Source organism: Mauremys reevesii, linkage group 9 (genome assembly GCF_016161935.1).
Source record: "Mauremys reevesii isolate NIE-2019 linkage group 9, ASM1616193v1, whole genome shotgun sequence".
Taxonomy (NCBI): domain Eukaryota; kingdom Metazoa; phylum Chordata; order Testudines; family Geoemydidae; genus Mauremys; species Mauremys reevesii.
In genome coordinates this window covers 59791045-59800621 of record NC_052631.1, presented here as the reverse complement: position 1 = coordinate 59800621, position 9577 = coordinate 59791045, and the positions used below count along the sequence as shown (strand labels likewise).

General features: G+C 46.0%; 1 long non-coding RNA gene across 1 annotated transcript; it reads left to right on the top strand.

Annotated features, from left to right (window-relative positions):
* Positions 1 to 3222: 3222 nt before the first annotated feature.
* Positions 3223 to 8864, top strand: LOC120372534. The gene is made up of 3 exons (XR_005585028.1): positions 3223 to 3278; positions 7754 to 7899; positions 8666 to 8864. It is a non-coding gene; the product is annotated as an uncharacterized LOC120372534 (long non-coding RNA).
* The last annotated feature ends 713 nt before the right edge of the window (positions 8865 to 9577 follow it).

Here is a 9577-nt window from a genome sequence, read left to right as displayed (position 1 = left end):
TCAGTCAGGGCCCAGCTAACCCTTATAAGAAAGCTCTAGGGCCAGGCTGCAGGAGTCTCTTTCTTGCTCAGGAGAGGGAAGGACCTGGCTGCCTGGGAGCCTAGGGTACTGGGAGTAGAGCAGTGCTGGGGAAAGGCAAGAGGAACTGGGGAGCTCCAGCCTGGCAAATCCCTAGGCTGCAGGCCTGGCTAAAGGCCAAAGCTGGTACAGGGGTTCCAGAGGTGCAGCCTGGGCTTAGGCAGAGGCACTTGGTCTGACTCCCTTGCCAATGATAAGTGGCCTTTACAGACTGCAGTCTGCCCCAGTGAGTGGGGGCTAGATGATGACTGGCAGTAGCCACTGAGGCAAGGTGGGTTTAGGGGGTTGGGGGTTCTCCTAGGAGGGGAGACCCAGAGTGTGGGTGTACTGCTGGGGCAGAACCCTGAGGTAAAGGGCACTGGGGTCTGGGAGGGACACAGGGCCAGTAGCAGGTGAGACACTGGCCTGCAGAGGGTGCTCCATATGCTGGAGAGCTAATTCCCAGGATGACCAGCAGGAGGCATCATGCTGGTGAGTTGTTGCCTTGCTATACCCCCATATTCATCATGTATATATAATTATGATAGTGCACATAAAGCATGTCATATGAGGTATCAGGGGAAAGGTTATGATTTGCTGAAAGGCACTGCTCTATCTAAATATGTATATCATTAGTGTATGTATAGTTATGAGGTTGTGTTGTAGGGTGGTCATTAAAATATGCTGTGAGTTGGGGACTTGCCCAGATATTAGATCCCCAGAGACAAGGACAAGGGAGCTAACAAATGCCTGGGTAGGCGTTGAACAACCATCAACAGCCATTGTCCAGCAAGGGAGCTACAATTCAGTGACTCACTTGCACAAGGCCACACTGGGGAACTGCTCAAACTTGCCTGGTGACTCAGCAGTGCCTACCAGGCATGCCTGGATTTATGTTCTCCAAGTACATGGACTAAGGGTATAAAACAGAACATAGTGGCCCCAAGCTTTGCCTTTTCTCCTCCCCCCACCTATACTGCAAGCAGCAAGGATGCTCAGAAGACTCCAACTAGCCCAGGTTTCAAGGGTGAAATCTGTGTATTATGAACTGTAACATCCAGTGGAGTGAGAGAACTGCTTAATCTAAATACTGCCTAGGTTTAGGATTTACAGGTTTAGGATTTAGATTGTGCACTTATTTTGTTTTCTTAGGCATAAAGTCAGAGATTGAGTGATTGGTAACTATCTTTTGTAATCAATACACTTGTTTTACTGTTTATCTTTACCAGTGAGTTTGACAGAAGTGTTTGGTAAATCAGCTCAGGACACAAAGGCTGGTGTATGCTCACTTTCCATGGATGAAGTGGTGAGACAATTAATAAACCTGCATTGCCCAAGAAAGGGTCTTGAGCAGAGCAAGATAGTATATTCCCTAGGATACAAGGCTGCGAGTTGGCAAGACTTGGCTGGTGTTTTTCTATGTGTGATTCATGTAGGGTGACCAGATGTCCTGATTTTATAGGGACAGTCCCGATTTTGGGGTCTTTTCTTACATAGGCTCCTATTACCCCCCACCCCCTGTCCCGATTTTTCACATTTGCTGTCTGATCACCCTAGATTCATGAGTGGCTCTGGGAGCATTCATGCAATCTAGCTGGGTATGGGGCTCCACATGCTGTTGTGCTGAGTGATCACAACGCCTGGAGGGGTTCGCTGCTTGTCACTAGAAAAGCATTGTGAGAGACAGCTCAGGCTGGAGAGATAAGGGGGCACAATGTCTCACAATCCTAGGTTGCACCTTGGGGATCCCATCACACCCACAATGGAGGAAGAAGGTCATGCTTTTAAAAAAAACAACAACCTGGTTTAGAAGGGGAGTGAAGGCATCTGCTTAAAAAAAAGTGTGTGTTTAAACAAATGGGAAGCTGATAGTAATGCATCTAAATCAGAAGTTAAAAACTGTAGGAAATTTATAAGGGAAGCCAAGAGACACAAGGAAAACTCTATTGCCAGCAGAGTGAAGAACAATAAGTAAGAGTTGTTTAACTATATTAGGACAAAAAGAATCCTGACAATGGTTGGTCCATTACAAGAAGGATAGCATTATCAGTAATAACTCAGAAAAGGCAGTGATTCAATAAACATTTCTGTTCTGTATTTGGGGGAAAAAAACAGATGATGCAGTCTCATTATATAGTGAAAACATATTTTCCATTCCACTTGCATCTCTGGAGGATGTTAATAAGAAGCTACTAAAGTTGGACATTTTTAAATCCGCAGATCCAGATAACTTGCATCCAAGCATTTAAAAAGAGCTGGCATGTTGATTTTCAGTAAGTCTTGGAGCCCTGGGGAAGTTCCAGAAAACTGGAAGAAAGTTAACATTGTGCCAGTTAAAAATGGTAAACAGGATGACCCAAGTAATGATTAGCCTGTCAACCTGACATCAATTCCAGGCAAGATAATGGAGCAGCTGATATGGGACTCAATGAACTAAAAGAGGGTAATTTAATTAATGCCAATCAACAGGAGTTTATGGAAAATACATCCTTTCAAACTAACTTCATATTTTTTTATGAGATTACAAATTTGTCTGAAAAAACATGAGTGTTTACATAATCTACTTAGACTTCTGTAAGGTGTCTGACTTGGTATTTGATTAAAAAAGTAGAATGCTATAAAATGAAGTTGGCATAATGTGACACTTTGTACCTCGAACACCCTGCACCCCCACGTTCATCCTTTTAATATGATTGTGTGGTATCCAATGCAAAGTTTGTCATGTCGGTTGTCTTTGAAAGGTTCATAATGCACTGAGCATTGTTGTTAATGCTATAGGTTGTAATTGCCTGAATATAGTTATGATGCTGAAAATGTGTCCTCATGGCTTAAAACAAGCCCAGGCAAAACTGTCCAGGAGCAGAGGGGCAGTTCATACCTCATAAGGGCATGTATGAGACAAACCCACCCCAGCCTCACAGGAACAAAAGACACTGGCCTAGGCAGCAACAAAGGATATGTTGGACTCTCAAGTGAGTCACCCCCATTCCCTTGGTCAGTTTGGGACTGTGATGAGGTAATGCTCACCTGACTCTGAAGGGGGGAGCAAAGCCAAGAGGGAAGAAAGAACATGACAAAAAGGAGAGACATTTGCCATGTGCGCTCTCTCTCTCTCTCTCTCTCTCTCTCTCTTCCAGCTCCATCTACAGACACCACCACCAAGCAACTGAAGCGCTGATCAAAGAGGAGAGCCTGACTGAAGGGCAACCAGCCAGCCTGTGGTGAGAAGCATCTAAATTTATAAGGGCACTGAAAGTGTTAAGATCAGCTTAGAATGCATTTTGGTTTTATTTCATTTGATCAAATCTGACTTGTTCTGCTTTGATTTATAATCACTTAATCTATCTTTTGTAGTTAATAAATGTATTTATTTGTTCTACTTGAAGCAGTGTGATTGGTTTGAAGCATGTCAGACTCCCTTTGGGATAACAAGCCTGGTACATATCAATGTCTTTGTTAAATTGACAGACTTATATAAGCTTGCAGCGTCCAGTGGGCATAACTGGACACTGCAAGATGGAGGTTCCTGGGGTCTGGGACCAGAGATATTGGCTAGTGTTATTCAGTTGTACAATACAAGGAACAGCTGGCCAAAAGTGCTCACTTATGTAGCTGGGAGCAGCCCGGAAGTGGGGCTTCTCACAGCAGAGCAGGGTAAGGCTGGGTCCCAGAGTCGAGGATTGAAGTGACCTAGCAGATCACCAGTCCAGATAACACCAGGGGAATGTCTCACATACATTAAATGGATTTAAAACTAGCTAACTGGTAGATCTCAAAATGTAGTTGTAGATGGGAATTGTTAGCGAGAGGATCTGTTTTTTCTAGTGGTATCCTGCAGGCATCAGTTCTTGGCCCTACATTATTTAACATCTTAATCAAGGATCTGGAAGAAAACATCACGGATAAAGTTTGCAGGTGACACAGACATTGGGGCAGTGGTAAATAATGAAGAGGACAGATCACTGATTCAGAACGATCTGGATAACTTGATCAGGGGTGGCTCTAGGTATTTTGCCGCCCCAAGCATGGCAGGCAGGCTGCCTTCGGCGGCTTGCCTGTGGGAAGTCTCCGGTCCCGCGGATTTGGCGGCATGCCTGCGGGAGATCCGCCAAAGCCACGGGACCAGCGGACCCTCCGCAGGCATGCCGCCGAAGGCAACCTGCCTGCCGCCCTCGCGGCGACCGGCAGAGTGCCCCCCCATGGCTTGCCACCCCAGGCACGCGCTTGGCATGCTGGTGCCTGGAGCCGCCCTTGACTTGGTAAACTGGACGCAAACAATATGCATTTTAATATGGCTAAATGTAAACAGATACATTTGGGAACAAAGAATGTAGGCCATACTGACATGATGGGGGAATCCTATCCTGGGAAGCAGGGACTCTGAAAGAGATTTTTGGGGTGCTGGTGGAACTAGTTCCCTATGTGACTCTGTAGCCAAAAGGGCTAATGCAATCCTGGGATCTATGAACAGAAGACTCTTGAGTGGGAGCAAAGAGGTTATTTTACCATTGCTGCTGGAATCCTGTATCCAGTTCAGTTGCCCACAATTCAAGAAGGATATTGATAAACTGGAGAGGGTTCAGAAAACAGGCACAAGAATGATTCATAGATTCTAGGACTGGAAGGGACCGCGAGAGGTCATCGAGTCCAGTCCCCTGCCCTCATGGCAGGACCAAATACTGTCTAGACCATCCCTAATAGACATTTATCTAACCTACTCTTAAATAACTCCAGAGATGGAGATTCCACAACCTCCCTAGGCAATTTATTCCAGTGTTTAACCACCCTGACAGTTAGGAACTTTTTCCTAATGTCCAACCTAAACCTCCCTTGCTGCAGTTTAAGCCCATTGCTTCTTGTTCTATCCTTAGGTGAACAAGTTTTCTCCCTCCTCCTGATGACACCCTTTTAGATACCTGAAAACTGCTATCATGTCCCCTCTCAGTCTTCTCTTTTCCAAACTAAACAAACCCAGTTCTTTCAGCCTTCCTTCATAGGTCATGTTCTCAAGACCTTTAGTCATTCTTGTTGCTCTTCTCTGGACTCTCTCCAATTTCTCCACATTTTCTTGAAATGCGGTGCCCAGAACTGGACACAATACTCCAGTTGAGTATTGATTAAAGGATTAGAAAACATGTCTTATAGTGATAGACTCAAGAAGCTCGATATATATTTAGCTTAACAAAGAAAGGGGTGACTGGATCACAGCCTATAAGTACCTACATGGGGAAAAAATATATAATAATGGGCTCTTCAGACTAGCAGAGGAAGGTCTAACACAAGCCAATGGCTGGAAGTGGAAGCTAGACAAATTCACACTGGAAATAAGGTGTAAATTTTTAATAGTGAGAGTAATTAATCATTGGAACAAGTTACCAAGGGTCATGGTGGATTCTCCATCAGTGATAATTTTTAAATCAGGATTGGATGTTTTTTAAAAGCTCTTGTCTGGGAATTACTTTGATGTGTGCTACACAGGATGTCAGACTACATGATCATAATGGTTCCTTCTGGCTTAGAATCTTTGAATTTCCTGGGGCATGCTGAGCAGAGGCAATCCTTTACTGAACTACGTTTAATTCCTGTGCTGCTTGGCTGAGATGACCCCCTGAGCTCTGGCTGAGATACTAGAATGGGGAAAAGGATAATTAGGGAGGGAAGACTGACAGCAGGGGCTGTGAGCAACCTGAGAAATTAAGACAGACATCAAATAGAAGTCATCATGCAGCCAATCAGTGCCACAGCAAACCTGTAATCATGGCCTGTCACTTCAAGCTCTTAATGTGGCTTGCTGTGTATTTTAAAACTGAAATGACTTCTATTGACAGGAACAGTATCCCCAAGGTAGTTTCTGCAGCCCTTTCACATGCCCCACTCCTTCTTGCACACACATGTACCCTGTCTCCCTGCCCAATGGCTTTTATTTCCAAAGGCAGAAGCATTTGAAAGTTGCCTCACCTAGGCTAAGAAGTTCACTGCACAACAGTGTCTCCTGGAAAACCCTTGGGCAGCTGTGTCAGGCTCTCTTAGATTCCCAGGACACTGACATGTCAGGAACTGATGCTAATTAGAGCTGGGGGTAAGGAGTACTGCAAAAAAGTATTCAGCAATCCTTCTCCTGCCCCTGCAGCCTTGGCTTTGAGAGTACTTCTGATGCTGCTCATGCAGCCCCTTTTCCCCACCACACAATTGCACACAAGGAGTTCTGGTCACAGTAAGGCTGCATTACAAACCTGGGTCTGTGAAACCCAGGCTTGTGGACCTGGTGTTTCCAAGCCCATGCTTGAGCATTCACACTGCATTGTAAACCTGGGTTTGCAATTGCTGGATCCAGGCCTTGCAGCCATGCTAATTTGTCCACACTGCATGACACAGACCTTCTAATTCAGGTCTGTGTCTTGAGCTGTCCCCACACTGTGAAGTGACAGGGCTTGGACTGAGTCACAGTGGGACTTGGGGTCTGACCCATTCCCCGAGCAGGACCAGCTCCTGAGTGCTTGCTGCCCCAAGTCAGACTGATTTGTGTGCGGACAGCAGCAGGGTTTTGGCTCAAACCTGAGTCAGAGCCCAGGCTTAGCGCGCAGTGTAGACATACCCTAGTGAGAGTTTCACAAGTCCCTTTGTGTTTGGTCCACCAGCCTGTGCTTGGGACCTGTCAGCCAGCTCTCTTCCCTGGGACCTCTTGCTATTGCTGCTGTGCATCCTAGCTGTCAGTCGACTAGCAGGAATCTGCCTTTCACCCTGGAACAGGCTCTGCCTTGCCCCAGCCATATACTTAGTTAGGTGATGGAGGCACATCTCAGGGGAGGCAGGACTAGGCAGTCCCAGAGCAGTCCTGTGCATGCCGCTACATAGGCCCCCTCTCCTCCAGGATGAGGGATAGATTTTAAGGCCAGAAGGGACTGTTCTGATTATCCTGTCTGATGCCTGGATAGTGCAGGCCACAGAGCCTCCCCCACAGAATCCAGCATCTAGCCCAGTAACCTATGGTTGAACTCAAGCATCTCATTCAGAAGGGCACTCAACCTTGCCTACAGGTGAGGGAGAATCCAGCATGTCCCTAGGTAAATGATTCCAATGGCTAATTCCCCACTCTGTTAAAAAAACTGCACCTTAGTTCTAGCCTGAATGTCTCGGGTTCAGCTTCCAGCCTCTGGATCTTGTTCTGCCTTTGGCCACTAGAGTGAAGAGGAAGCCTCTGCTAGCAGAAATCTTCTCCTGCGTAAGTCCTTATAGCTGCTCAACCCACCTCTGACTGTTCTCTTAGATAAACTAGCTAGGCTGAGCTTGAGTCTCTGACTCGACAGGAGGTTTTTCAGACCTTGAATTGTTTTGGTAACTCTTTTCTGAACACTTTCCAGTTTGTCCACATCCTTTTTAAAGCGTGAGCATCAGAACCACCCAGAATATTCTGCTGAAGGTCTCATAATGCCATACACAGTGATAGCACCACCTTCCTGCTCATTTATCCAAGGATTGCATTCTCTGTCTCTCAGCCACTGAGAGCCTTAGCTATCCATTAGGATACCTGAGTCTTTTTCAGAGTCACTTCTTTCCAAAATTCAGTCCCTCATCCTCTAAGTGTGACCTACATTCTTGATTCCTATATATTTGACCTTGCATTTAGCTGTATTAAAACACATTATTCAAATTCAGAAGCAGAAGTGTTAGAGAAAGAATTGCTCTTCCTCTGCAGAACTCAACATTCCTAAAGAGAGACAGAGATGGCTCCTGCATTCCTTCACCAACATGAACACAGGGAAGGCAACTCTGCTAAAAGAGAGAGCAACTGCACCCTCCCTATCCAGGCCAACATCATGACAGCCATGCAGAATGGGCAAGGTCTGCTTTCGTGGGACAGCAGTTGTGCCCCACAGCCTCATCAGTGCTGGTTATTGAGGGTCAGTCACTGACAAACTGGGTGGGTCACAAAAATCCAAATGAAGGTGTCCATATCTCAGAAACCACCAACTGTTTGCTTCAGCAGAGAGGCCTGGAACTGAATGGGCCATGGAGATTGAGCTCCACTCCCACTCCCACTCCTACATGTAGAGTCCCTCCAGGGCTGGGATGAGGTACAAGGGCACTGGGATATTGAGGGGGAGACTTGCCCTGCGCTGCCCATGCTGCACCTGTTCTATGGATAAATGAAGGAATTTGGTGTCCAGCACTGCCAACCCAGCACCTTCTACACCTAGAAATGGAGGTTCAGATCTTCAAAACCTGCCAAGTCCCAGTGTGCTGCAGCCAAGGCACCGTACTCAGTCACTGCAGCAGTCGGCATGACTGCCTGCAGATCAAGAGTACGTGCTCTAGCTACCAACCTGACTGGCAGTGCTCTGTACCCGTGCAGAGAGTTGTCCAGAACACCGAAGTTCTGTCCTGCAGGAAATTCTCAGATTTCAACGTTCTGTTTCATGCCAAATCAGGACACAAACCTGAAATCTTGGAAGTTTTTGCAAATCAAAATATTCTATAATTGGTCACTTCGACTTCATAATTCTGACTTTTGTCTTATATTATATTATTGTGACAAAGTCAGGCCAGATGGCTGCAAGAGGGTCTTTTGTTTGTTTGTTTTACAAAGTTTCTTATCTCATCTTCCCAGCTCTTGGTGGATGCACTTTAGATTATTCCAATCGTGTTGGCTACATCCAATGCATCATAGTCTGAAGCAAGACGGACATAAGCCTTCTTTCTCACCATCGGGACAGATCAATGTGTTGATTCTTGGCCACATCAATATCACACAGTTTCTTGACAGCCTGCTTGATCTGATGTTTCTTGGCCTTGATATCTACGATGAAGACCAGGGTGTTATCCTCTATCTTCTTTATGGCTGACTCTGTGGTCAGAGGGGACTTGATAATGGCATAGTGGTCAAGTTTGTTTCTCCGAGGAGCACTCTTTCTAGGCTATTTGACTGTCTCTGTAATTGTAAAGTTTTGGGCTTCCTGAAGGTGGAAGATGTCCTGATTTACTACTACTTGTGACTGTGGACTCCTTTCAAGACACCCTTTTTATCCTTCAGAGCCTTGGATTTTGCCTCTGGAAGGCTGATATATTAGCCCTACAATGTTAAAGGCCCTTTTCCCTTCAAGCTGAGAAGGGGTTACCTCAGGTCAATTAGGAACACCTGATCCCAATTAAGGGCTGCCTGGGGCCTATAAAAATCCCTCCTCTGGGCAGAGAAAAGGGGAAGAGAGAGAGACAAGCTGTTACCAGGCTAGGGGCAGTAGGTAGGGTGACCAGATGTCCTATTTTTATAGGGACAGCCCCATTTTTTTGGGACTTTTTCTTTTACCACCCACTCCTTGTCCCATTTTTTCACAGTTGCTATCTGTCACCCTAGCAGTAGGTAAATAAGCTTTTCCAGGCCGAGAGGCTGTGCTTCTTCCCATAGGGAAAATAGGCAAACCTGAGTGCTTGCTAGGGGAAGGACTGACATCCTAGGGCAAACTAACAGGATGATACTCTGAACCAGCGAGGGGGGCAGCTAAAAGTACCCCCTTGGGATTTT